The following is a 26,743-nucleotide window of genomic DNA, read 5'->3' on the forward strand; positions in this document are numbered from 1 at the left end:
AATCACCTGATAGTAACCTGATTGTTGTGTTTTCGTTACCTTCGAATGAGCCGTTTATATCTACATAGGGAGCGGGTCCCCTCTCCATGGAGTCCGCCATGTTGCACCACCAGAAGAACGGACAAACCAAACACTGTTAACTTGTCCTGCTTGGGCCGCTCTCTCTCTCTCTTGCTTCACCACTCACTTCCCACATACACACACACTCTATGCACTGGCTCTGCTCCAACTGGCTCTAAAGAGGGCCATTCGCGTTATCACGTCAGCCACCGTAGCGCTCCAACACGCTTGGCACATGGGAGAGGCTTCAGTTGGTTGCAATTTCCTCACCTCACCGCTAGATACCGCCACATCCTACACACTGGACCTTTAATTGCCTTCGGGAGGTTTGGATGGAAGTGGCACTCTGGCCAGCCCCTCCTGACAAGACCTCTGGTACAGGCTGACTCTCAACCCTCACAACCAACGTATTATTGGCCTCAAGCGCATTTAAACTTTGCCACATAGATAATTGCAATGAAATGCAAAAGAAGGGCAATTGGTCTCAGCTGTAAAACTTTATGGACGTGTTTGTGCTGTAATATCATTAGCGCAATATCGTTTGTGAATCGGACATTGAGACGAGGCAGATAGTGGTTGCAAAATATGCATCATTTCCTTTCTCTTCCGTTCCCTGCTATGTTGGCACCACGGTAGCTGTTTGGCTAGAAAGACACAATGACTAACCATAATATCTCTATAACTACATTTATGATCAGATTGACACATTACACAGACTCGTGACGGTTATTGAAAGTTAAAGTCACATCTCTTCTCTTGTACAATTCCCGAGCATTCAGCTGCGCGAGTACTTCACCCAGTGCAGCTGTCAATCATGACATCTCACCCCCTTTTTATAGCATCAAATAACTTATTAGAACCAATCTTATCTGAAAAATGAACACTTGAACATACATCACCGTGATAAAAACTAACCTAATATGACAGAAATCATCTTTAGGTGAAATATATTTGACGTCTACTTTGACTTTTTATTTTGCCCCATGTCCCATCTGCTAACATGGAGGGGGCGGGAGTTATGACCTATACTGCAACCAGCTACCAGGGGTTAATGAAGATGTTTTGGCTTCACTTTTGGGGAGCTGTCATTTTGTTCATCTTTACATACAGTCTATGCTCACACCTCACAACCGACGGATTATTGGCCTCGAGCGCGTTTATACTTTGACACATAGAAAACTGCAATCCAACGCAAAGGAAGGGCAAATTGCACTCGGCTGCAAAACTTTATGGCCGTTTTTGCGCTGTAATGTCATTAGCATAATATCGTTTGTGAATCGGACATTGAGACGGGGTAGATAGCGGTTGCAAAGTATTCATCACTTCCTTTCTCTTACTTCTTTGATGTAGCTTCTTTTCAGTCCCTCCCTACATTATGCTCTAGCAGAATATCCTGTTTCAAACAGAAATAATACAATTTCAGAGGCAAGATGCCATCAAAAAGATGTTTTGTTCAAATTATAGCCCTTGTGACATCTGGATGGATCACTATCTTGCTATCTCGCAGTCAAGGTGCCAGGAAGTCTAGCACTCCAGGTCACGATCTTGCCATTGTCGGACTATTATCTTGCATGAATTGTCAACATTGATTATTCAATTCTATATATGAGAATGTGCAGATCTGAACTGGTTTAAACTCTAGCCCACTATGTACTTCTTGTAAAGACAGTGCATTGTCGATATCTGCAGTGAAAAGAAACCCCCATTGTATTCCACCACCGGCTTCTACCTGAGAAGAGACAGACAAACTGAAGGCAGTTAAACCACTGCGAATCAGGAGAATAGACTTCAAAGATAAGCTGATTTATACACAACTTTTCACCTCACGAATGCTGATATGGGGATGTTAGCATTCGGTGAGACAGGAATGTTGAAGCCGGCCGGGCTCTCTGTGATGTATTGCACAGAGGGCCCGTGTATTATTTCATCTGTCTCCAAACGCTCCATCTTCTCTGCTCTCTCATGTTGTTTTCAGAGGACGGGTATTATGTTCTATTCACAGATCCTTTTTTCAAATACTGATAAACATGATTTGCGTTAGCATACATTAAAAACAAAAAAAAACACAAACTGAATAGAGGAATTTAATCTACGCAGTAATTGAGCTTTGGGAAGCGGGTTTAATTAACACTGTTTTACATTCACACACTTTGAATACTTTCATTGATGAGAGAACTGTGGCATATTCGTTTATCTGGGGATTATTGAATCAAAATGTAAGTTGTTTGAATTAATAGAAATGTTTAGGGAAGATCTGCATATTCAAACACAATATATAGAGAATTAGTAAGTTAGAAATACCAACCAGTTTTATCATCAATTACCATATTTCCAATATAATAACATAAAGTCCTTTCACAATAAAATGATACATCTTAACTATAGGGTTTTTGTTATTCTATCTTCTCTTCAAGCTCATACAGAAATTTAATTGAAAAATAACCAGTTCTATTGGTAAAAGCGAATTGCATGTTCAGACAAATAGAGAACATTTTATCGTGTAATGAAATGGGCTTTCATTCCACAGAGAAAGACACCAACAATGCATTACAGGAGCACAAAATGTATCAGAACTTGAAGTTCTTCAAGGACATCTTAAAGTGAGGGTTGGCAGAAGGTTTTTGGCATCATTGGGCAAAAATTCCATAATAACCTTTCAGCATATTGAAATTAAAGTGTTCTGAGAGAAAACTAGACTTCTGCACCTCCAGGCATTAAAAAATCGAGCCTGTGACAGGAGACTTTGGCCAATTACAGATCATTTCGGAAAAAGAGCGTTCCTATTGGCTGTTCATTCAACGGAGGCAGCTGTCAATCACTTGCGACTCTGATCAAATGGTCAAACTCGGCAGCGCTGATCAAATATTAATTAATATTACTGTACTGTTACTGTTATGCCTATTTCTTGCATAAAATGTTTTCAGAAACATCTTGTAGTGTACTGTTTGGCAGTAAAATGAGGAGAAAGTTTGCTCCGGCTGGAGGGCGGTGCTTTGTATTTCCTCAACTGATCTCAACATGGCTGCCGGGTCGCAAACATTTTCATTTTACGGCTAAACAGTGCACTAAAATATGTTTCTGAAACCATTTATTTGAGAAATAGGCATTACAGTAACAGAATATTGATTCATATTTGATCAGCGCTGCCTAGTTTGACCGTTTGATCGGAGTTCGCGAGTGATTGACAGTTGCTCAGAGACAGCAAGGCTCCGGCTCGGCTCTGATTGGTTGTTTTCCTCCGGTCTGTGAAATCTTGCAGATGCCATTAGGAGCACCGGAGGACACAGAGGCACATGATTTTTTTTTTTCAGATTACCTGTCTCATGCACTCCTGTCAGGATATAGTGACCATTTTATAAAAAATACTTTTTTCAATCATATTTGCTCCAAACTTGCCTACTGCAGCTTTAATGAGGCCCTGAAGGGTAAAAGTAGAATAAGAGTCGATTACTCAGGCCTCAGGTTCATGTAAACAATGTCTGTACTTTTCACATTTACTCCTACAGACCTGGATACAGCTTCCCCAGTGGTATAGATCATCACCCTCACCACCCTGTGATCCTTTGTGGATCTCAAAAGTTTGACTCAGTCTCTGTGTTTTCTTAGCCTCCTCTCGCCTCTATCATCATCCGACTCTCATGCCTTCCTCTTTCCCCTCTGCCCCACCTCTCCCCACTCTTCCTTTTCATTTCTCCACTTCTGCCATTCTTGCTGGTGATGAGAAGCATTATTTCTCAGAGCTTTTACACCCGGGAGGCCACTGCCTGGCTTTTGGCAGACGTTGATAAGGGATGATGCTGCGGTTGCCAAGCCATACAAATTATTTCAGGAATAAAGAGATCAATAGCATCTTTTAGCAAATCCTCCCCCTTCCCAGACCACCGTTCACCTCGAGTTTATTTTTCACCGGCAGAATAGAAGTTAGGGCAAACAAAGAAAAATCTGAGGGAGGCAAGTTTTAAACGGTGTTGTGCACCAGAGGTCATTCATAAGAAACAGGGAAACACAAATGTCAGCTTTTCTCTTTGCTGAAGTTGTCAAATTTCAGGATCAAAGCTACAACTTTTGTGTGTATGTGTGTGAGAGTGTGGCCAATGTGAGTGACTGTACACAGTGCATGTTCACCTCAGTTTCTTGCTTTCAAGCCTTTAAATGAGTAAAGGAGTTGTTTTGAGAAATACACTTTTTTGTTTTCGGAGATGAAAAGTTTGATATTAATTTCATGTCTGTGGTAGTAGAGCAGGAGCCAGGCTTCCTTCCAACCTTGAGACCTTAAAAATAAGGAGGATTTCAAAACCAAAGTTGGTGGTCAGTGGGTTGTCCCCCAGAAACATTAGAGTTTCCTGCATTCCAGTGACTTTAAGACAATGAAATTAATAAGTACACTGCAACAGCATTTTTATGTCAAAGTTCGAATTTTACCTTTAATTCTCAGGACAGAAAACTGAATAATTTGCCCCTCTGGCGTAAACTTGCCGTGTGAATATCTAGCGTGAACTAATACGGCTTTCTCCAGTGTTTATGCTAAGCTAGGCTAACCACGTCCCTGCTAGCCTCAGAGACACAAGAGTCGTATTGTTCTTCTTATCTCACTTGTGGTGAGAAATCAAATTTACAAGCTTCACGTATGACAAGCTAACATATTCAGGCAATCTGCCTTTTCTTTTTTACAGCGGACAGTTTGACATGCCACAGCTGCAAAAGCATAACTGTAATTAATTACCTTAATTACTGCGTTCCCTTCAGGTATGTCAGTTGCAGGGGTGTTGGCTTTGTGTGTGATAGCTCACTACATGAGACACTTCAATGGACAATTCAACAGAACCACGGTATTAGGCACGCTTGTGCTTTTCCTGCTATGACAATTAAAACAAATACATGGGAGTTTATCTTTTTAATATCCATTAATACAGCAGCAAACAACTATTTGTTATGTAAAGATATAGAGTAGTAATGTCTACCTGAGCAGAGAATGAAGTCACTTTCCCTCTGTGTGTGTTGTAATCCAAGCTTCTTTTTGCTTTGTTGACAGAGTTGGGTCGGTCTGCGTGTGCCTTTTTGTGCATGTTAGTGCATGTGAGCATGCCCCCCTGGTTCTCTCACGGCCACCATCTGAACTGCTCTCATACAGAGGTTACAGCTGATAATGCCGTCCCGACCGATGGCACCGTCGTGGAGACGTAGACTCACCCTCCGTTCCCCCTCAGGTAAACACTGTTCGCTCTGTCAGCACTGTCGCCGTTGTTTCCACTGTTAGCAGCGTTAGCAGCGTTAGCTGCAAGCATGTTGAGAACCATGTGGAGTAAGGCTGTTAAATTTGCCAAAATTGACATTTGAATATTTGTTCTAAAAAAGAACATAGGTTGGAACTATTGGAATATCTATTCACCCCCCCACAAAATAAATACAATGACAAACATCGTCCCCAAAAAACAGCAATGTACTCAGCCAGTCGCCTATTGCCGATATATTTGTCCAATACCTAAATAAGATGGCAGCTGGCTGGACGGAGAACGCCAGAAGATCGCTTGAAAGCAATTTCCATTAAATATCACAATATAAAACTTATGTTTTCTGTTTAAAAAGTACCCACATCGGAAGATAGTAAGTACTACTCACCCATCTTTTAAGTGGTTAAGTTGTGTACATGACGTGACGTAATGCCTGCTGTTAGGACACAGTCACTCTCTCTGTGGCCGAGTCCTCTGCCATCATTATGGTTGTTGTTGAGTTATTCCTCGTTCAGCTTGACCTAACGTTACAATTCATTTTCAGTTAGTGGAAGTGAAGTTGTGTGACTCCCGTCATGCGGTGCATTCAATGCGCGCGCAGCAGACAGTTGCGGTAGTGCTGCTTTTTAAAATTTTCATATTGAAATATCTATTTTTTTACTATTCAGATTTAAGATATCGTTGACAGGCCTAATGTGGAGGCAATAGAAATGCTCCCAATCTTGCATTTAGCACCTTTAAACATTTCTGTTTTCCTTGTGCTAACTGTTCAGTACAATGGTAGTGTAATCCTCTTTGTGGTTCATAGCACTGACATATACGGGTCAACACCAGACAATAAAGAATAAATGATTAGACATTTTTGGATAAATTCTCTCCTCTCTTCTCTCTTTCATATTATGTTTAGGCAGTTTGCCATCCATCCTGCACAGAGTGACTGATGCTGAATAAGGTAAGGCATCCATGGTTTTTCAAGGACACTTTGTGTCATACACACTAGCTGTTTATGGGGAGACTGGAGGCTAAATACAGCAAACCTGTAGCCATTTACTTATGTAATGGCCTTGCGAGCATTTTGTTGCTCAGTCAGATTTCTGCTGCCACTCTGACAACACGGAACCTGTTCAGGTTATTATTATAATGAAAATTATATTACATTCATGGTTTAACAGATTGTTCTCATTATTATGAGATGCTGACTTACTTAGTTCGAACAAGAAACTTTTCTTGTTATAGCAACAGGCTAACTTATCTCATTATAACAAGCATCTTGTTTTAATGAAAAAAAGATCTGAGTGCACAGGGAAGACTTTGTAGTCTACGGAGACGGTGTGTGTGTGAGGTGTGTGTGTTGGGGGGGGGAGGAGGTGCTCTCTAATTTGTTACTATTGACATTTTTTGTTCTTTATTATTTCTTAATGAGTTTTGCTGAGCAGTGAATGGTTTCATGGGGCCTTGGTGGGAGACACATTAGAATGTAACATATGAGGACAATTCAGCATTTTCTCATTAGTGTTAAGTGAAAATAAACAGCTGCGCTTTTTTAAGTTCATAATAAGCTGAATAAATTATTTATCCTACACAGAGGCTCTGTATATGGTTATTTTGACACCGTCTACTCTGCTCAGCAGTAGTAGAATCTCCCACTAAGCATTTATCAACATGTAAAAGTTCCTTGTTGTAACATTTGTGTAAACAAAATATACAAAAAGCTGACATACTGTTATAATGGGAAAGAGTTCTTGCACCATTATACACAGGCGCACTTTGCGTTGGTTCAGGGGGCTCACTGAACCCCTTAGTGGCCGTAGCCACTAGCCACCGTAAAACAGAACTAATAATTCATTGTAATGATAAATAATATCGACCTTATTGTGTCTTCTTATTAACACAATAAGAAAGCAACAAGATAAGAAGATTTGTGGTCTTTTTATTTACTTATAATAACATCGAACGCTCTCTGTCTACACTGAATCCGTTAATTATGCACTTTCTGTTACATCATGTAAACAAACCACACACCCATCAGCTGTGTGCTCGAGATCAGACAGGAGACGTAACCAATTAACTGCTATCTTCCTACGTTTGTACTTTTTAAATTGAAAACACACATTTTATAATGTGATATTTACTAGAATTTCCAGCCAGCTGCCACCGTATTTAGGTTTTTGTAGTGAAATGAGGAGGTATTGTATAGATAACGCCTCATTTCAACTTCACAAATTAGCCATTCCTCGTTGATTGCAGCATTTTCAAAATGAGCAACAGGAACAAATAGAAACAGGGCAAAGCAGCGCCACTCGTGACCAGTTTGGCCATTCCAGTAGAAAAAAGGGCAGTCAAACTGATTTTGTCGCTTATGCTCGCTCGTGTCACATTCAGTTAGGTCAAGGTGTAATATGTAGACGACACACTGCATCCCAATACATTAAACCTCTCTGCGTTATACTAATTACATTCACTCTATATTTTTCTTTGGTGAACCGGCAACCCTTAAAGTTCAAACTGCTCCAATATCACGAAAATATCTTGTTATACTAAGAAAAGCTCTTAAAATAACAGAAAATGTTCTTGTTCTAAAGAGGAGGGTCACGGTTGCAGTAATACACTGTTGAAGATTTCTTCCAGCTCTTCTCTATGGTTTATTAGTAAAGGTCATTGTAATGCCCGTGTCTGGTTAGTAGCACCATATCTCTACATATACCCTGCTTATGATCCATGCATAATGATCTGCAGAATCTCTCATAGATCTTTCAGTGTAGATGAAAGGAACGGCTGGACATAATGGGGTTTCTGCAGCCCTAAATGAGACATACGATATGAATGATGGAGCATTACGACGGTAGTCTTTGTCATTTTCGGCCATGTTGCAGCTTCATATCAATGTGCCGAATGGCCCATTACTCATCATTGGAGATCGATGTATATGCAAGTACTGTGTGTGCAGACAGGGAGATGGAGAGACAAAAAGAGGGATAGTGCCTAGCCTTCTGCATCTCTCGAGGTTTCTGTGTATAAGCAGGCTTTTTTAAGGAAATAGTGTACGTGAACTCATCACATCAACATTTATTTAGACTATTATTATTCCTTTATATCTTTAGAGAAGAAAAGTGAGATGATAGAAGGGTGACAGCAGACAGACCTCATCATGGTTTTTAGAATTAAAATAGATATTTTATGAGTGCTGAAATGAAAAATATGTCTATAGCCACTTATCTTTTTCTTTTCTTTCTGTCTTTTCTTCTTATTTTCATCTCAATCAGTTGACACGCCACATTTTATATCAATATCTGCTCGGCACTTGTGCTAATTTGTAAGTTATTATCAGTAATTATGTCAAAGGCACAGTCTGACACAGCCGCAGCCCAAAAGAGCTTCTGTCAAGATGCCCTTGAAAATGGCAATTAACCCCTGAGTGCTTCAGTGGAGCTGCTCAGCAGTCACAGTATAGGCTGCGACTGCACTGCGGCTACACAGAGCTGCGACTGTAGAAGTGCAAAGTGAAGTGTTTGTGTGTGAAAAAGATTCGGACCTGGGAAGCCTAGAGGTTAGGGAATGGGATCGTGACTGAAAGGTCGCCTGTTAGGATTGAGAAAATAAATGAAAAGGGCTCTCTGCTCCCTCGGCAACTACTGCTGAGTTGTCCTTGAGCTGGGAAGAAACCCTAAATGGCTCCAGTGGAACTGCTCAGCAGCTAATGGTAGAAGATTGGTGATTGTAGTGGGCAGCTCCCAGATGTGGATGTGTATAACAGTGTGTGTGTGTGCATGGGTGTTCAGGACAGGACTCTGAACACTGAAAACTAACAACAAGCTCAGTGAAATGAACACAACATATTTGAGCAGTTCATTTACTATAATACTGTTTTTATTCAGAACTACAAGATCATTGATCTACAATATATGATATATAAGCAGCATTGTATTGGAGAACTTTGTAATGTTTCATCTTATCTTCTCTAATATAGCATTTCTTGAAACAAAGTTAAACATGCTTCGAAATATGGTGTAAATACGATGACCAGACATCACGGCTTGTCCGGGATTGTCCCGGTTTCCAGCTGGGTGTCCCGAGTACTGACAAATATCTGTAAAACACCAAAATGTCTCGGTTTTCAACAGTCACTACCAAATTGTCCCAGATTTCACCAAATTAAAATAATAATAATAATAATAATAATAATAATAATAATAATAATAATAGATATTTATCATGGTCTGTCCCACTCATTAACCCAATTTAAAAACATAAACAATGCACCACACGCCTGAATTCAACACTGATTTGTCTGTATGTGTGTCAATCAATCAGTGCGTTGTTTTCAAGGCTGTTGCTATGATGCTTGCGACTCTTTCTGACAGAAAGACTTACTCCTTCATTCGTAAAATACCCGGCAAGGAAAATGCTGCATTCTATACACACTGCAAGAGTACAATTTTGGTCGCGCATGGTGGAAATGTCGATATAAAAGATCATATTATGGCCAGATAACAATATACAATAGCATGCCTATGGTGCGTGCATCAGCACAAACATGTATGCATACATGAACGTGCAGTACACTTAAGATTTCGATTTTTTTACAATATGGTCACCCTATATAAAAACAATTTAATTATTGTAAAACAATGATAAAGAAGAAATAAAATGATAAGCCCCTAAAGGAATAGTTTGTTATTAGTTTTTTTGCTTACAGTTGGATGAGAAGATTGATACCACTTTCCTATTTCCCCCTGTGTCCAGTCTTTATGCTAAGCTAAGCTCATTGGCTGCTCACTGTAACTTCATATTCAATGAATAAATATTATCTATCTCAGCTAACTCTTTTGAAATAAGCGAATAAGCATATTTCCAAATGGTCAAACGTGTCTTTCAACAAATTCGATGCAAATAGATTGACTCCTGCTACGATATTGATAAAAATCATGCTCAAAGAGCAAGGGCGTTCATTTCTTATTCAGAGACGTTGCCCGTGGCAGAGTAAAACGGTACCTTTTTCCTTCTTCAACCCATCATTTGACGTGTAAAGCCTACTTGTCAGAGTAGCTAAACCTCTGACCTTTTGTATGATTGAAACCAGCCATGGTACGGCACATCATATTATTTGATGTCCTCGCCTTGATCGAAGCATTACACGTCTACTTTATAACTATTCTGAATGTCATTCTCTCTCCTTCATCACTTTAGACGGGAAGGTCTTTAGCTTTGAGTGAGCAAAGCTGTGAGGCATCTCACATCTCACTCACACCTGTTTTACACAACGTCTCAGCACAAGCAGAGAGGTGAAATCTTTGTTTTGCTCTATATTTTAGATTTACCATTGAACCGAACCATTGCTAATAGACTACATGTCACCCAATGTCTTCATAAAGATGACAAAACACTTTACATAAGAGGAGCTTAATTCAGTTCAAAGTCTACCCTTGCCTGACGAAGGTTATCTCTGACAGTGGTGTCATTATGCTTTTTCACCAATTTTGAACTGTCAGTGCCATCGTTTAAGTTTTTTTTCCTTACTTTTTTTTACCATCAAATAGAGTTTAGTATAGCCCTTCATCAAATTTACTGTTCACAAGACGTTCCCAATGCTCACATTAAGAAACAGCTAATGAAAATGAAAACCTTTCACCTTAAAATCCCCCTCTAGAATAATACAGAAAAGTCTTATAGGAAAAAAATAATGCTGGAAACTTGAATGTTGGCCTAACAAAAAGGAATGCTCTGTTGAAGTAAAGTCAGGTGTACAGTGAGAACATTCAAATGACAGAATTAGAGAGAAAAATGATGTCTCACTCACCATGGACGATGAAGCCAAAGAGGAAGAGCCAGGCACACAAAGGACAGAGATACTGTCCAGCCAGAAGAGAACTTAAACAGCACTGTGCAAACACATGAACTACTTTATATGTATAGAGAAGCACCTTCAAGTCACATTTGGCATTCATTTGGAGCTTGTGTAAAGCAGACAGGATAAGTGCCTTTTTTCACAACTGTGACAGCAGCATTTTATATGACCTTAAGACGTGTAGTGCAGGTAGATTGGAGAGGAGGACGCTGCATAAATAAAAAAGAACCATATTGATGGATCTTTTGGCCCATTTCCTAAAAGTCATGTATACCCAACATTACGTCTAATCTAACATAACTTTGAAGCAGCTATAATTGATAGTTTCATAATAATGGATAGTTGACTGTGTTATATGAAAGGTGTCTCTCCTAGTGATGAATTCACAGTGATTTATTACCCCAGGTCCCTTCAGCTCGACTGAGCTTTGTAGCCATTCTCATAGCACAGTTTTTGGACTCAATAGGCAGTTTTCAGCGAAACAAGGCTCTAAAAGCCCACTGTTTGCAACCTGCCCAACACCAAATGGCCAACAGATACAGGCATCGATTAGCTGAAGAACATAGTGGAGAATTTAGCAACTAAAGGAACAGATTTTTTTGTCAGAAGTTGGTGGAGACCAAAACAGAGCTAAAAGGAGAATGGATGTTGGACTTACATTCACCGGGTGGCGAGAAACATGACTCGAAATGAATGTTGCTTCCTGTCTGCTGGATGTCTACATGTGTATAGGAAATTGTATGTATAAAGTTAGCCAAATCAACTTAAAAGACGTTCAACCCATGGTGTGGTTTGTTTGGGAAGTTGCGAATGCAATAATTGTACTCTGGTGCGGACCAAAACAACTCGTCCAACACTGCTTGTGAGAGGTGATCTCGGACAGTTTCCAAGTGAACCAAAAACGTAGTCTGTCTGTGTGGGCATTTGTTGAGATTGAAATAGGTAAACGACAGGTTAATGGGAGTGGGAGAGGACTGAGGACTTCTGCAGAAGTCCGATATTTGCTTGACATCTGGGCCGAAGAGAACGTACAGACTATGCTAAAATGCTAACTGCCCGTGCACTCATTGCATGTCACCGGAGTCTTCCATAAGCTGCTAGCTTGACAGCTGTGAGTACTAACAATAGCCATGTTGGTTGTTTTTGTTCGTAATGATGTGGCTTTGGAGGGAGGCCTGAAGGGACGGGCTGTCAGTGTTGCTGACTTGGCAACTTTCTTTCTAGATTTAGGGACTTTTGGAGCCAGTGCTGTTAGCTACTGTCATAGGGAAAGAGTTGGCAACACTGGGCTGTTTTTTTTCGGTTGGATCATTTTTAAAGTCTGGCGCACTCTTGCTAGTTTCTAAACATTACCAGCCTAACTTTAAAGATTTATTAAAAAAGCTTGTCACTAAGTAATATTACTGAACTTGGCATTTACTTTGTTTTATAGATGGTAAAATCTGTTTTTTGTTTTTTAATTTAACACATTATTAAAGTTATGATCCAACCCAGTGTATATTTATGAACTTTTCCACTGCAGCTTCTGCAGATTTTGAAACAACAGATCTGCTGCTGGTCTTTTATTTATTTAGATCATCAGACTAACACCTACTATAGGTCCATCTGGCATATCATAATACTTATTATTCTTTCTTCACAGCCAGACAATGGTAACTCGAATCATCATGTTAAGGTCACAGCTGTTGGGCAAAAAGAGCTAAACGCCTGAAATGATGCTGCATCAGACCTCTTATTAAAACAAATGTGGGCAGAGAGTGGGTGGTTACCCAGATCACTGATTCACCAACTGAAACTGTAATTATAACAATAGCTGACACAATTGTTCTCCTTTTGAAACGTGGCTGAGCCTGCAAACACCTGCTGGAATGAATTACATTCATGATGAGCAATTAGAAGTGTGGAGTTCACTCACTCTGCGTTTTTTTCTCTTGATTTGCTTTTGTTTTTCGTCATCTCTTTCATTTACTGACATCTGTGCACTTTAATCGGCCTCTCTCTGAACTTTATTCGCACATTTTCAGGTGAACGAAACTGAGAGGGGGTGAGTGTGAGACAGAAAGACGCAGAGAGAAGTAGCGTTAGAAAAAAGCGACGGCGAGATGAAGAAAGGGGAGAAAGCAGAGGGCTGTGAAGTCGCATTTAGTTTCAGCAGCAGCAGAAGCTTTCAGCTTCAGTGATTAGTGTTGATAGAGGAACAGGAACAGCCGGGCTCCCCCACAGAGAAAGGGACCAGCACAGCGAGATGAAATGGCTCTTTCAAAACGCCCTGATCACGCATTACGGCAAATTACTTCCCATCACAGATAAATAATAAATAATAAATAAAAGAAATCAGTGTGCATTTTCAGTGAACCATGGCACTACAGTCTACAACGTGGATGCTCACAGCCTGGGATGATTTGTACTATACAAATGAGATCCAGGAAATGCTTGTAATTATAAAGTAAAACTGCATACGTGAAAGTTTTAAGATGGGGGTTCAAATAAAAGTTGTATTTAATAGACGCATCCAGTGCTTTTATATCTCGAGATACACTTCATGTATTCATTAGGCCTGATCCATATTGCTAATTAACTTCCCCTGTGCGAGTCTTATCTCAAATTGCCTGTGCGCTGCACAGATGTTCAAGAAGCATCTTTAAAAACTCTGGGCCTTGTAACTGAGTCTCTGTTAAAAAAAAAAAAACCTCCTGCCTCAGGGAGTTATTTTTTACGTCATGCAGTGACTTACAAGAAAAGTCGGATGAAAGCAGTGAATGTCAACAGCTCTGAAGTTATGAGTGGAAATTAAATATGCGTCAACGCCTCTGTAAGTGGCAATTCAGGAGGCCCAAACTAGAAGAGGCGTACATTTGCTCAGCCCTTGTTTTTGCCATATACAGTAGCTGGGGGGGGGGGGTGTTTATCTTTATATAGATGTTACCCACAGCAACAAGGAGGAACAGTTCACGTTTACGCCTAAACGTAACTTCACTCTCTGTATTTACTTCTAAAACCATCATGATGACAAAACTCAGAGGTCCTTTGAGGACTTAAAAGGAATACAAAGTGGTGCAAACAAGGAGAAACGTGCAGTACCATACCAATTTGGTGGATTGGTTCATAGGACAGGAGGCCGAAGGTTTGGCATCTTTCATTTAGATTGTTAAATCCCTTTCAGACTGGCCAAACTGCCATCTGGGGTAGAGATGGGTGTTTGCCCTGCAGAGATTTGAAGGTGTATTTGAATGGGTCAGCGAGCATCATCAGACCTTCACAACTCTCCTCCTGACCTGGGTTGGACACGGGTCAACTATTGCACGTTAGGTTACTCAATACCGTCCAGGGACGTGATTGGTTGTAATGCGAGGTGCACAAGTATGCTGTAACCGTATTGTGGAAGGAAATGAGCTAATGATAATGACTTGTTTTGCCATTTAAGAGAGATAGAGAGAGAGAGGGAGGTATTGTATTGCATTGTATTGTATTGCTATGGTTAAGTAATATAGTGTAAGGAACTACATTGCAGGCTGGAGTGTCTGCTAATGTTGTTCCGTACATGTACGAACAAATCTTTATCAATGGATAAAAGATCTGACAGAACTGACTGTACTGAATCCCGATTGTCACTGACCAAATAACTGGTGAAGAGAAGGGGCCGATTCATTGGACTGTATTTATAACCAGGGTGTGAAATTAAGTTTTTTCACTGCCTGCCACTGTGGCAGGCCAGTATTTTTTTTTGTGTCTACCAATCAGAAATTTTATCTGCCACTTTTGAGATCTATCTCCTTCAAACAACTGTATTTATTAAGTTTCTCGCCAAAACCAAAATATTATAAGATTACATTTGAACACATCATGATAACTTTATAATTTACCTTTGCCTAATACTATTTTACTGAATAGAGCTTGAATGCATCATCATGTAACTCAATGGAACCTCTGTTAACGTTAGTAGCTCCGTTATTAAGCCAAGCAGGACCGTGCTGCCCAACGGCTGCTAAAAGCTAACGTTACTAGCTCTCTTTTTGTTGATTTCAACACAGATTTGTTGTTCACAGTGTAGCCTTATCAGGGAAAAAATAGAGTGCATCCCCTCATTATTCTCTGAAGTTTTTATCTCTCTGCTGTGGCTCCGGTCCCATACAAACTGACACATGATACATCGTGTGTATGGTATTACGTCATCGTGCATGCTATAGGAAAGCATCGATAAGAGGAATCGATATTCACAGGGGCATGCGATTTCAGGGAATCGGACAAATAAGAACCGGCTCTCAATAGGAACCGATTCTCAATATCCATTTTCAGCGTTTTTCCTGTTTGCCAAAGTGGCAGATGAACTGACAATTTTACCCGCCACTGCCAACAATTTACCCGCATTTGGTGGGTGCTAATTTCATACCCTGTATATAACTTTTCCTCGTTGGAAACTACCCCAATGGAACAAAAAGAAATCCAAATGTTCACAAACAGCCTCATATGAATGGATCCAATGTGGGTAAAATGCACTTCAAATAGGCCGGTGTCATACATACGTCTCCTGTATAAAAGGGATATTGAGTAAAATCATTATTTGCTATGAAATGTCAGTTTTAGTAACAACAAGAAAATAATTCCATAACAAAGTAATATTTGTTATAACATTGGTCTTTGATGCTCCGATAAAAGCACACTCCCTAGAGAGCCTTCATAGTTGGAAAAACAGCTTTGAGGAGAGTGTGAAGTCAGCAGTTTTTTCACATTTTGTGCATCATACTGTACCTATTAATAACACAAATAGTGTAAATGTATAAATATTCATGTAAAGATTTAATTAAATAATAATCATTGTGTAATTACTTTTGAATCTCATTTGGTATATACTGTATATAACAATATATAGTGGATTAGAAATCCATAAAACATTGTTTCACACTGTTCAGAGTCTGTACATTTGTTAGAGATGTTAGCATTTTAAAAACAAACCCAGTTATTTCAGCTGTTTTAAGATTTGAAATTATGTTTTAAAGAAGGGTAAAATGACTCGCATAAGAAGACTCCTATCAAGGATGTCATTTCGCAGGAAAAGGCCCTTTGCAAATAACCAATTGATTCTGGAGCATTGACACATGACCTTTTCCCAATGCAAAACAGCATTTATCAAACCTAGATTAGGCCTTACTGAATCATTGATCCAGCTGCCTCTGGCGTGTCACAACATTTTAACTGCACTTAGCTCTGCAAATCTCCTCAGTCACTGTGAGTTCTACTGAAGGCTGTTTGCCCTAGTGAACTGTAGGATCCCAGGAGACTCACCTCCAGGCTCTACAAACCTCAACGTAAGCACTTCACGGTATATAGGTATATACACGGCTTCTTTTAAGGTGTTTGTTCCTGTTGATGTGAGGACGTTTTTAAACTAGCAAGGCAAAACAGATGGCTGCAACAGATTTGAGCCAGCAGCTGGGCATCACATGCCATTAGCTTTAAGCTGCCCTCTCTTGCCACAGCACTGATCATATTGTCTCACCCCATCTTGTACATGCCGATGTCTTCTTACTTTACCGAGAAGTCCTAGACTCTGGGTTTAACCTTCTGCTTGTGTGCTACTGTATGTGTATGTGCATGTCTGTGCTGCTTGCACCCACGTGACTGATGATTAATGCGTGCAGGTTGCAGTTTGGTCTCAACAAGCATGTTTTACACTCACAATACTTTCTCTTCACACACTCATGTAGCATCAGCTCCTCCGGTGGAGAATAGACCATTGTCTGGCTCCCACAGGTTTACCTCCCCAGTGCCCAGGCCTCCACAGGCAGAGAGGCGTACTAAAACAAAACCCAGTGAGGTCAGGAAATATGCAATTTCTTTGATTCATAACCTGAACACAGAGTACAAACATAGAGCCAGCATGTGAGCAGAACACAGTGCTTACTCATATGCTTTCTTGAGTTCTGACACTTTCTGGTCTTTAATTGACTGATTCCTGGTGTGTACACAAGCTAATGGCCAGAATACGGTATGTACTCACAATATGGGTCCATATTGTACCTTTTAAACACAAACTTCTTAGAAAAAAGATGAAAAAATACTTTTTATGCCTTCGTGCTTGCTGTGACTTGAGGCATTATGTTTTCGGGTCGTCCGTCCATCCATCCGTCCATCCGTCTGTCCGGGCCATTCTCATGAACGAGATATCTCAGGAACGCCTTGAGGAAATTTCTTCAAATTTAGCATAAACGTCCACTTGGACTCAAAGATGAACTGATTAGATTTTGAGTTAAAAGGTCAAGGTCACTGTGACCTCATAAAACACGTTTTTAGCCATAACTGAAGAACTCATATGCTAATTATGACAATTTCACACAAATGTCTAATAGGATAAAATGATGAGTTCATGACATTTCGGACAGACATGGATGTAATCTGCAACTTGACTGGCTGGTGGAGGCATACAACCACAAGGCGGAAATTGTAGTTTTCCCATAATCGACCATGTGTTTTTGACATTTCACAAAAAAAAATTGTTTTATGAGTCAGGGACATCACCAACTTGATGCACTGTAAAAACATGTATATGCATCAGCAGGGAAATCTACCTGCTTCTCCCTAACCTGGACAGGGTTTTTCTTTAGCCAGAGAGAAAAAAAATTATTTGGCACCTGCATTACACTTTGGGGATGCAAGTTATTCTGAGACTGTATGAATATTATATCCTGACGAGGGACCTGGGGTCACATAATGGGAGCTGGGACAGACCTGGAAGAGGTGGAAGAGGTGGAATCCATCTGAAGCAGCACCTCATGGATGGATGACCTGGGAACATATGGTCCCATTGGCATAGATAGAAATGTATTCTGGCAAATCCAATCTACTTTTGTGGCGGTATATTTTGGAAGGAGGGAAGAGAAGGACTAAGATAGTGGACTTTCAAAGAGAGAGAAAGAAAGAAAGAGAAAGGATACTAGACAGTGTAAACTTACAGTAAAGGAGGGGGTTCTTGGCTTCCTTAGACTCAGTATCTCCATATTTTTACTTAGTATATCAAATTTACTATGTCCAAAATTATGTAATACTGAGTCAAACTTATGACTTACTTAATCAAAATTATGAGAAAGTAAGTTAAAAATAAGGACGAAAAGTGATGCATGATACAAATGAAAAATACTTTTGGTTCTGAGATACTAAGATTATTATGAGAGACTGAATAATTTGTGCGAATAAATCACACTTCAATTTAAAAATTCAAACCCATCAATCTCTATGAGTCAGAATCCAAAACCATTGTATTTTTTTCCGCAACTTTTCTACACAGACCTGCACACTTGGAATAATAACTAGCCCATCTCCAGTGTGTAGAATTGAGTGTGGGTTTATTATAGTAAGATAAACTCATTGATGATTTTGTGAAAGTGCGAAAGTCAAATTTTTGGTGGAATATTTGTGTCGGCCTTGGTGTGAAAAATTTGAAACCGCCTATGAATATTGCATTTTTGTTTTGTTTTTTCGTGTCCGTCCCCGGTGTGAAAAGGCCTTAAGAAGATTTTTACTCAGTAAATCTGAATTATGAGATACTTTGTCAAAGTTTTGACTTTCTTACCATGAACACTCTTACTTTTAACATGCGTAACTTTTCAGTCCTTTTTTCCTTTTCATGGCAGAAATGGGCTTCCATATAAAATGGATCTTTGCACCCTGAGGATACACTGGGTCAATGATGTTGTTGCTGTAATTATTCCAGGTCTAGCAGTTGATGCTGCACACCTATACCTTATCCATGGTCTAATACATGTAGGGAACAACCCTACATCAAGCTGTTTTTTGGATACTTGAGCTTCAAATGGAGATCTAGTAATGCAGTCAGCTGTACAAGCTGGTTACAGGCAGAATGAATGACTCTGATCATTCATCTAGCGTATCTCTGAGCAGGTGCTGTGTTGGGGCACTTTTTTCATGCATCTGTAGTTACGTAACGGAGAGTGGATGAATTCCCCTGCCTGATGTCATTTGACAGGGCCTCCTCCATTTGAAATGTGTCACTTTTTGAAATTGATTGGTTATGCTTTGTGATAATATCGCCTGCAGCCCAAATTTTTACTTTTGCATATTTAAAAATCCCATCAGTTCTCATTTAACATTCCCTGAATATTTCATTGCATCATGCTTTGTTCTTCGGATGAGATGGAATCCAATGCAAATATTTTGCTAGCATTAAACTAGTTTAAAGGGTGCTGTTGTTAAATTAGCATTAAGAAATTCTGTGTTATATTTTCTGCTCCATTGTTACTAGATGTCTTTCCAATTACATACAGCATAAGCTTACTTAATATTTTGTATAAATATGTGAACAAAGAAAATCTGAGCAACTTGAGCTTCTTTACAACCAGTTACTGTCAAACCAGGACTGTGGTTTGAACACTTTGTGACAGCCTGGAGGAAGGAAGCAAAGGAAAGGGGGGCTTAAGCACCGCACATCGATTGATCCGCCGTTGTTTGCTATCAGGACCGCTGCAGGGACATGAAGGCTCCGAGATAGTGCAGATCTAGGATCCCATTAGGACACACACAGTCTACTCGTCCCACATCACTCCCTCAGATCTGCTGTTTCAGACCATCAGGATGGCCTGACGCTATCCGGCCCCCTCGGCCGTCTCTCTCCCTTCCCCACTGTGATCCATCACTAAAGCACCCTGCCTCCGGGTCCCTGCTGGCTCTCTGATGCCTCTGATCAGGTTAGCGACCGCGCTCCGACTCCAAGGGTGAAGGCATTCTAAACTTCATTCCTTAAAAAGATTTATTTTCAGGTGGATACGTTGTCACATTTAGCCCCACGGACTTTGTTTTTATGGCTCTCAGTCCCCTGAAATTTGGAGCTCTGTGAAACCTTTATTTAATCTGTAGCATATCAACAAAATACACAAATACACACATGCAGACACATTCCCAAAACTGCGAGACTTCCAAGTAGGCTTACAATACCGTGTAGTTGTTTGGATCGATTTATTCCAGCAGGAGATTAAATTATTCTGCCAAGATTAGCTATGCTTGACATTTAAAGAGTCGAGGGAGATGTCTTTTTTTTGCCTGTCCAAAATAAAAATACAGCTACTTCCCAAGTCAAGGAGCATTTCATTAACTAATTTGTTACTGGGGTTACAGGCTTCCTTAAAAAAAGCCCCATTCACATCTAGCACATCCACTGTGTAGTACCAAAGAGTATAGAAGTAAAAAGGCAAAACTCCAGTGCTTTTAGCTGCTACATTGGCACTGCGGTAGCGCTGCCACAATTTTGGTCTCAAAACGCCAATGAATCCATAGTCATGGATGTATAAAGAGACATCTGTAAATCAGAGGATAATTATTTTTGAAGTAAATCAACTTCCCAGTACGAACACTTAAATAGTCCTCATTTAAATCATTATGTCCTAAAAGTTGTAAAAGTCACGAATAGCTGAATCCAGAGTTATTTTCCTCGGCTAAATGAACGTGTATCAGACCCACGGGAATGCACCGCCCTGCAGGTTCATATGACATATCTGGCTCTGCCAGCTTTCTGCTAGCAGTATATGCGGCTTTAATAATGAATATATTGGCTGTAATTCATCACTTTTATTATCTTATAATACCCCCATGGGCTGTATGCTGTAAGCCTGTACCGTGGTGGATATATTAACATCTCTGTTCTCAAACAACCGGCTATTGGCCAGTAGTTAGTAGTGCTAGTAGCATGACTTAAACATTATTTAATGTAGTTGTAGGCTATTTAGTAACACACAGGGCAAAAGCACAGTACACAATGTCTTATACATCCATGGTCTGTGCTCTATTGCATATCGATTTTGGAGGTCGTTGACCTCAGTCAGTGGGGCACGCTTACATGTATGAACATGCTCTAAAAGCAATTGAGACTGGCCCGGCTACGTCAACAAAGCAAAGAGAAGCTCGGATTACAAAACACACAGTGGGAGAGCAACTTAATTCTCTGCTCAGGTAGACATTACTCCTCTATATCTTAACATAGCAAATAGTTGTTTGCTGCTATATTGATGCTCTGGATATTGAATTTAGCACATTTAAGTTTGCCAAATACTGGTTAGTCCTCATCATAGAAGCCTTTTTTCGTGTACATTTAAAAGTGAAAAGTATGCCCTAAACAGCCAAACTGGGTTAAGTTAGAACAAAATAAGTCTGATCGTACAATTTTCCTTATCATCATTTTTTTCCATATCTTCTACATGGACCATCAGCAGATGAGGATGTTGACTTTTTCCCTGGGACATATAGCTTTAGCCTCAGCCTGTTAGCACAATATCATGATGTAGCTATCAGGTGCCTAGTTGAGAGCACTTTACAGCATTCTGGTTTTAAAACAAGTCAGCTAGAAACATTAACAGCCAGTCAGAGACTGTTTTCCAACTGACGGAGCTAACTTTAAGCTTAGCTAGCCACAGCTGATAAAATCTGCCAGTAGCAGTTGTCATTTCAGATGGCAACATTGACGGTTGCTGGCTAGAAATGAGAGACCTGCTTTTGCATACTTCTGCGTGCCATCAAGAACCCACGGTTTCCAAAATAGCTTTGTATTTTGAGTGGTAAATCTGCCATCATTGTCAACAGCATATGTGCTGTGCGAGAATGAAAAGACTGACGAGAGAGTATTTAAGGTGGGTGAAGCTTAACGAACAGTCAATTATGAACTTACATTCCCAACTATAACTCTTCCACCTCTTGGTAGGCTATACATCACTCCTAAATGTTTCCGGTTTAAATTTAGAATCAACGGGTTGGACTTTGTGTACAGATGACTGTGGAGTTGCGGCAGCGAGGTTCAGGAGACAATTAGAGTTCAAGAACCCAATGTTCCACTCGACTGAGGACAAACAGACACTGCAACCCAACACCATGCAAATGAGTCCAATTAACTGCAATATCACTGCACAGGGTCTGCCTCTCAAGCAATCAAGTAAGCCGAGTGTTTAATGGCTTCTGGCTGAGCTGCAGAGCCGAGTGTGCAAGTACGACTGAGAGCTCTTACGACAGCGGCACCGTGGAACACTCGCACGGCATTTTATATTTGCTATGATTTACGACCGCACAAAATAGCCTCCTAGGTATTGACATTATCGTTTTCTTGCATGTCACTGTGGTCATGGGAAATGTAGTTTTCTCTACCTTGGAATAGTGTTGTTCTTTTTCCCCTGCAGCTCCCACGCTGCTTTGTTTGCCAGCGTCAGCCCTCTTGACAGCACAAGCTAAGCCTCTCTCTTTCTGTGGGAAAGAGGAGGAGAAGTGTACAATAGGTGAAGCAGAAGAGGGGGACTGGAGGGAAAGGGAAAGGGAGGCGGGTGGCGGCGAAGGAGGGACGCAGGGAGGCGGAGAAGGTTATGTGACTGAAGTGAAAAGGTGAGAGGGTGAGAAGTAAGGAGGAAGCTGGCGTGGTGCAAAAGAGTTCTGAGAGGGGATATAGATAGAGGTGTGTGTCCCGGTGGCTTTTGAAGTGGGTTATGAAAGTAGGCCTAGAGTCCTGTGGAGTGTGTTCTTATACTACTGAGCTGAGCAATAGGGGGCCTCTCAACACCTCTCCTGCCAGGGAAAACACAGTCTGAGGTGCTTCAGAACATCATAAACTACAACGTAAACACTTGTGTGAGAGTGTCTTTGCTCGCCTTTGTCGGTGTATTCAAGTGTGCAATTCTGTGCGGGCTTGACTTCTTGTGTCAATATTCATTCGCTTCTCCATCCTTTACTTGTGTGTGTCCGTGTGTTTGCAGTATGTGTGTGTGTCAGAGAATTTGTGTCGAGCCTCAAACTTTGAGATAAATGCTTGAAAAATGCTTTAAAAAAAGTGAAGTAAAGAGATAAAACATACAACTTTGTAGTCCCAAAACGGGTTTCCTGTGTACCCACAACCGTCCGCCCATAATAACTACAAACCTTTGGGTTTATTTTTTCATTCCACGTGGGAATACTCTACCGTATGTGTCAGCATTTGTGACTAAACCCCCTGCCAGCCAATGGATATCTACGTGTAATTATCCCTAAACTCGGTTGGAAAACGCTTCTCCGTGTTGCAGTTTGTTTGCCAAAAGCCCATTGGATCAAATTGCCAAGCTGTCTGAACTACACTATAACACTAAATCAAACTGTATTTAGCTGGGGAGCTCTCCAACTAGCTCTCTCTATTTTTCACACCTATTTTCCACTTTTTCTCACGTTCCCCAAATCTTTCTGTATCTCTTTCACTCGCCATCTTTTTCTGTCTATCTCTTCCAGTTATATTCACTTCCCAGATATCTTTCTTCCTCTCACTCTGTGTGCTAACCTCTACACATCTTATATACAGTATACAGTATGTGTATGTGTGTGTGTGTGTGTGTGTGTGTGTGTGTGTGTGTGTGTGTGTGTGTGTGCATGTTATGTGTGTATCTCATTCCTTTCTCTCGCTTAATTATATTCTCGCACTTTTCATTATTCGTTACAGTTTCTTCCCACAGGCTGTTAAGATAAGGAACTTGTTATTGTTCACTTATTCTAATTTCTTCAGGGAAGAGGAGGTGTAGGAGTCTTTTTCGATGGCTTATGGATTCATTGTGGAGCTCGAAATTGATTTCTCTTCCTTAACTACATGTAAATTTCAGAGGAATGCCACAGTTTTAGTCGCTAGGATACAGTTTTTGACATATTGAAACTCACGCAGGCGATAGTTTTGTTGTACAAGTTATTGTGTACACTGTGTTACAGGCTCAGAATGAAACGCTGGTTTCAGACGCAACACGTTTAGTTACAGGAGAATGTGAACAGGGGTTGTAGTCATCTCAACCTACAGTCCTGCTATAAACTTCAAGTCTTTGCTTTAAACACTCAGTACACAGTAACAGACATGTGAACCCAGCACCTACAGTATACATTTTCTTTATGTAAGTACAAAAATCACATCAAACATACAGTACTTCCCACTTGTGTGAGTAGAACTCTCTATTCTCCACACAGTTTTCTCATTTCTATTAGATGCTCCGCATCATGCCTAACAACGCCCCTTAGCTGTTGTAAAAGCCTCCCGTGGCTTATTGCTTAAAGATAACACTGTTTGAAGTCAAAAAGCTGTAAAATAGCACTGAACAAAACTGGTGCTTGGGTTGGTTTACAATAACCAAACATTTTATTGAGATTTATTGACTCTAAATGGCCATTAATTAACCTGTGTATTGCTAATGCTAATCGCAAATGTTAATCACTAAGGCTTCGTTCCTAAAACACATACTAAGCACTACATAACCAATATATGTACTATCGTTCGTGTGACTAAACAGTAGTATGTATCATTTCGGACGCACTGAGCAGTAATTTATGTCGCCACTTCCTGAATGCCTCCTTGACGATTGGAAACGTGTAACCATGGTAACCCATGCCAACCTTGTGACTAAAAGGGGATTTGTGAGAATCAAAGTCTGAACTAATTTTAAATATATTTTACGCCCAGCAAAGTGAAAGCTTATACTTCCAGTTAAATTGAAGTGTAAGTGACGACAGAGCTGTCCGTCAATGTCTGTTATGAACATTGTCGTCCCAACCCCATTGTATTGTGGGATATTGATGCTGCCGTGGTGTCAAGCGTTGCATACTGTAATATTTCATCGGAAATATTATGCGATTCGCGTACTATTGGTTTCATACTAAGGTTTCGGTCATACTAAAAATTCTCACTTATTGTTTTAGCGTACTAAATCGCATGTTAGAATGGAATTTCAGACACAACCTAACACTTCTGTTAGCCCGCAAATGGTGCCATGCCATTGTTGCACCCCCAATAGTCTGAAAAATGTCCCGACAGCCCGTTATCCCGTACAGAAGCACATGGCTAATTATTGTGCAAAATTACATCATCTGACCTTCCCGGTCGTGATATTTTTTTTCCAATGCGAAGGCATGACCCGCCTTTCTCTGCCTCTGGTTGGCGTACCCTGATATTCTTACCCTAAACCTAACTAATCTCACTCCTCATGCCTGAACCTAAACAACTAATACAACCAAGTTTTTAGTGTTTAAGAGTTTATACTGTATTTTGTCACAGTCCATGCCATTATGTTCAGTATTTTCAGTAATTTGTACACCAGTCTTCACACTACACTATCATGTTCATCTCAGATGTACTGTATAATTGTCTCTAAACCCCTTATGGGCTGCTACAAACCTTAAAGTCACAGCTGCAAACATCCTTTGTCACTCAAAAGTAAAATTCAAGTATTATTTTACTGGTAGTAACTTTTGGAACTACAAGGTCATATTTGACTCAGTGTGCCCATTTATCCACAACCTCAGCTGAAGATGTCTTTCTGTTAATCTCTCCATGAGGAGTCTTTTTAAGAAAACCCCCGAGGGACTTTATTTTGGGTAACTGCAAATTGAAAGAAATGAGCTTAAATAAAAGCAGATTTGGTATCATGCAAACACATTAAGAAGACATATTAAATTTCATGCTTAGATTACCTCCTATCAGCGCCTCCTTTTTTTACTCCTTGAGAGCGAAATGTATTGAATTCTCAAGCAGTCCTGCTGTTGTTTTTTTATACATAATGAAACCAATTTACAGGTAATTGCCTCCTCTCTGTGTCTCTGATTTGTCCATTGCCTCGTAATGATAGTGCTGCGCATGGCGTGATAAACCACGGGGAACCACAGAGTAATATGTTGTCGTTTTATGATTTAGGTTAAGAGGAAGACAATTCTCTGGGGTGTACTCCAAGGACATGTAGCACATTACAGTATAACAAGCACGCAGATGAAGCATACATGAAATATCTGCATTATTTACTTGCCTGGCATGTACAGAGAGAGAGATGTGACACATGAAAAATCTACTCCTATGACTAATCCTCTATGCTCAACCAACGTTTCCCAATTGTAACCACTAACTTGCATTTTCAACTGCAAAACAGGTGACATGGCTTGTTCAAAACATTGTGGCGTCCATGTATATAGAGTATACTGAATAATCGCCAAATAAGTCAACATGTCATATACATTTGTTGAATTTCATTTCATGGATTTGTTTGAGAATTTGCTTTAGCATAACATGAAGACAACACGTTTGGATTGAATCACCAAAGACTCCTAAAATGTTCCTATTGTACACTGTATAACAAATTACTTTCTTAATAATTAAAGCCCTTCTTTCAATCAGTCTACCCTGTACTTCATTTTGGTTAACAAAGACAACAATGGGCCTCATTCAGCAACATTTTCTTAAAATTCCGTCTGTATTTCTCTTAATTTTCTGAAAGAGAAAAATTATGTAAGAAGAAGAAGAACATAGATTGATAGATGGATGGATAGATAATACAATACAACAATGATTTCAAGGCACGCGGTGTGCGTGGGCGGCATATGCATTGAAACAGACATAGGCCTTAATTACTACTGTTACTGGTACTAAATAAACTCAAACAAATTAAACATGTGATTTTCCAGAGCGTCAGTAATGGTGTTTACAAGAAATTCGAAAAGCATCGAAGAGAAGTAGGTAGGCTAAGCCATGATGTACCATCCAAGGGTGTTTTGTATACTTAATTGGGATTAATAGACCAATAGTATTTCTTTAGCCCACAAATTTAATAATCCAATCATAGTAATTATTCTAAAA

General features: G+C 40.1%; 2 long non-coding RNA genes across 3 annotated transcripts in view; one reads left to right on the plus strand and one right to left on the minus strand.

The window, feature by feature from the left end:
* Nucleotides 1–26,743, plus strand: part of LOC119476596 — a 68,629-nt gene that overhangs the window by 19,966 nt on the left and 21,920 nt on the right. For both annotated transcript variants that reach the window (XR_005204049.1, XR_005204048.1), the window contains exons 2-3: nt 5,093–5,267; nt 6,199–6,243. This is a non-coding gene — a long non-coding RNA (uncharacterized LOC119476596). The remainder of the gene's footprint in view (nt 1–5,092; nt 5,268–6,198; nt 6,244–26,743) is intronic.
* Nucleotides 15,063–17,623, minus strand: LOC119476597. The gene is made up of 3 exons (XR_005204050.1): nt 17,612–17,623; nt 15,393–15,395; nt 15,063–15,141 (listed from the first exon to the last, which is right to left on the minus strand). It is a non-coding gene; the product is annotated as an uncharacterized LOC119476597 (long non-coding RNA).

This window comes from Sebastes umbrosus, chromosome 18, assembly GCF_015220745.1.
Source record: "Sebastes umbrosus isolate fSebUmb1 chromosome 18, fSebUmb1.pri, whole genome shotgun sequence".
Classification (NCBI taxonomy): domain Eukaryota; kingdom Metazoa; phylum Chordata; class Actinopteri; order Perciformes; family Sebastidae; genus Sebastes; species Sebastes umbrosus.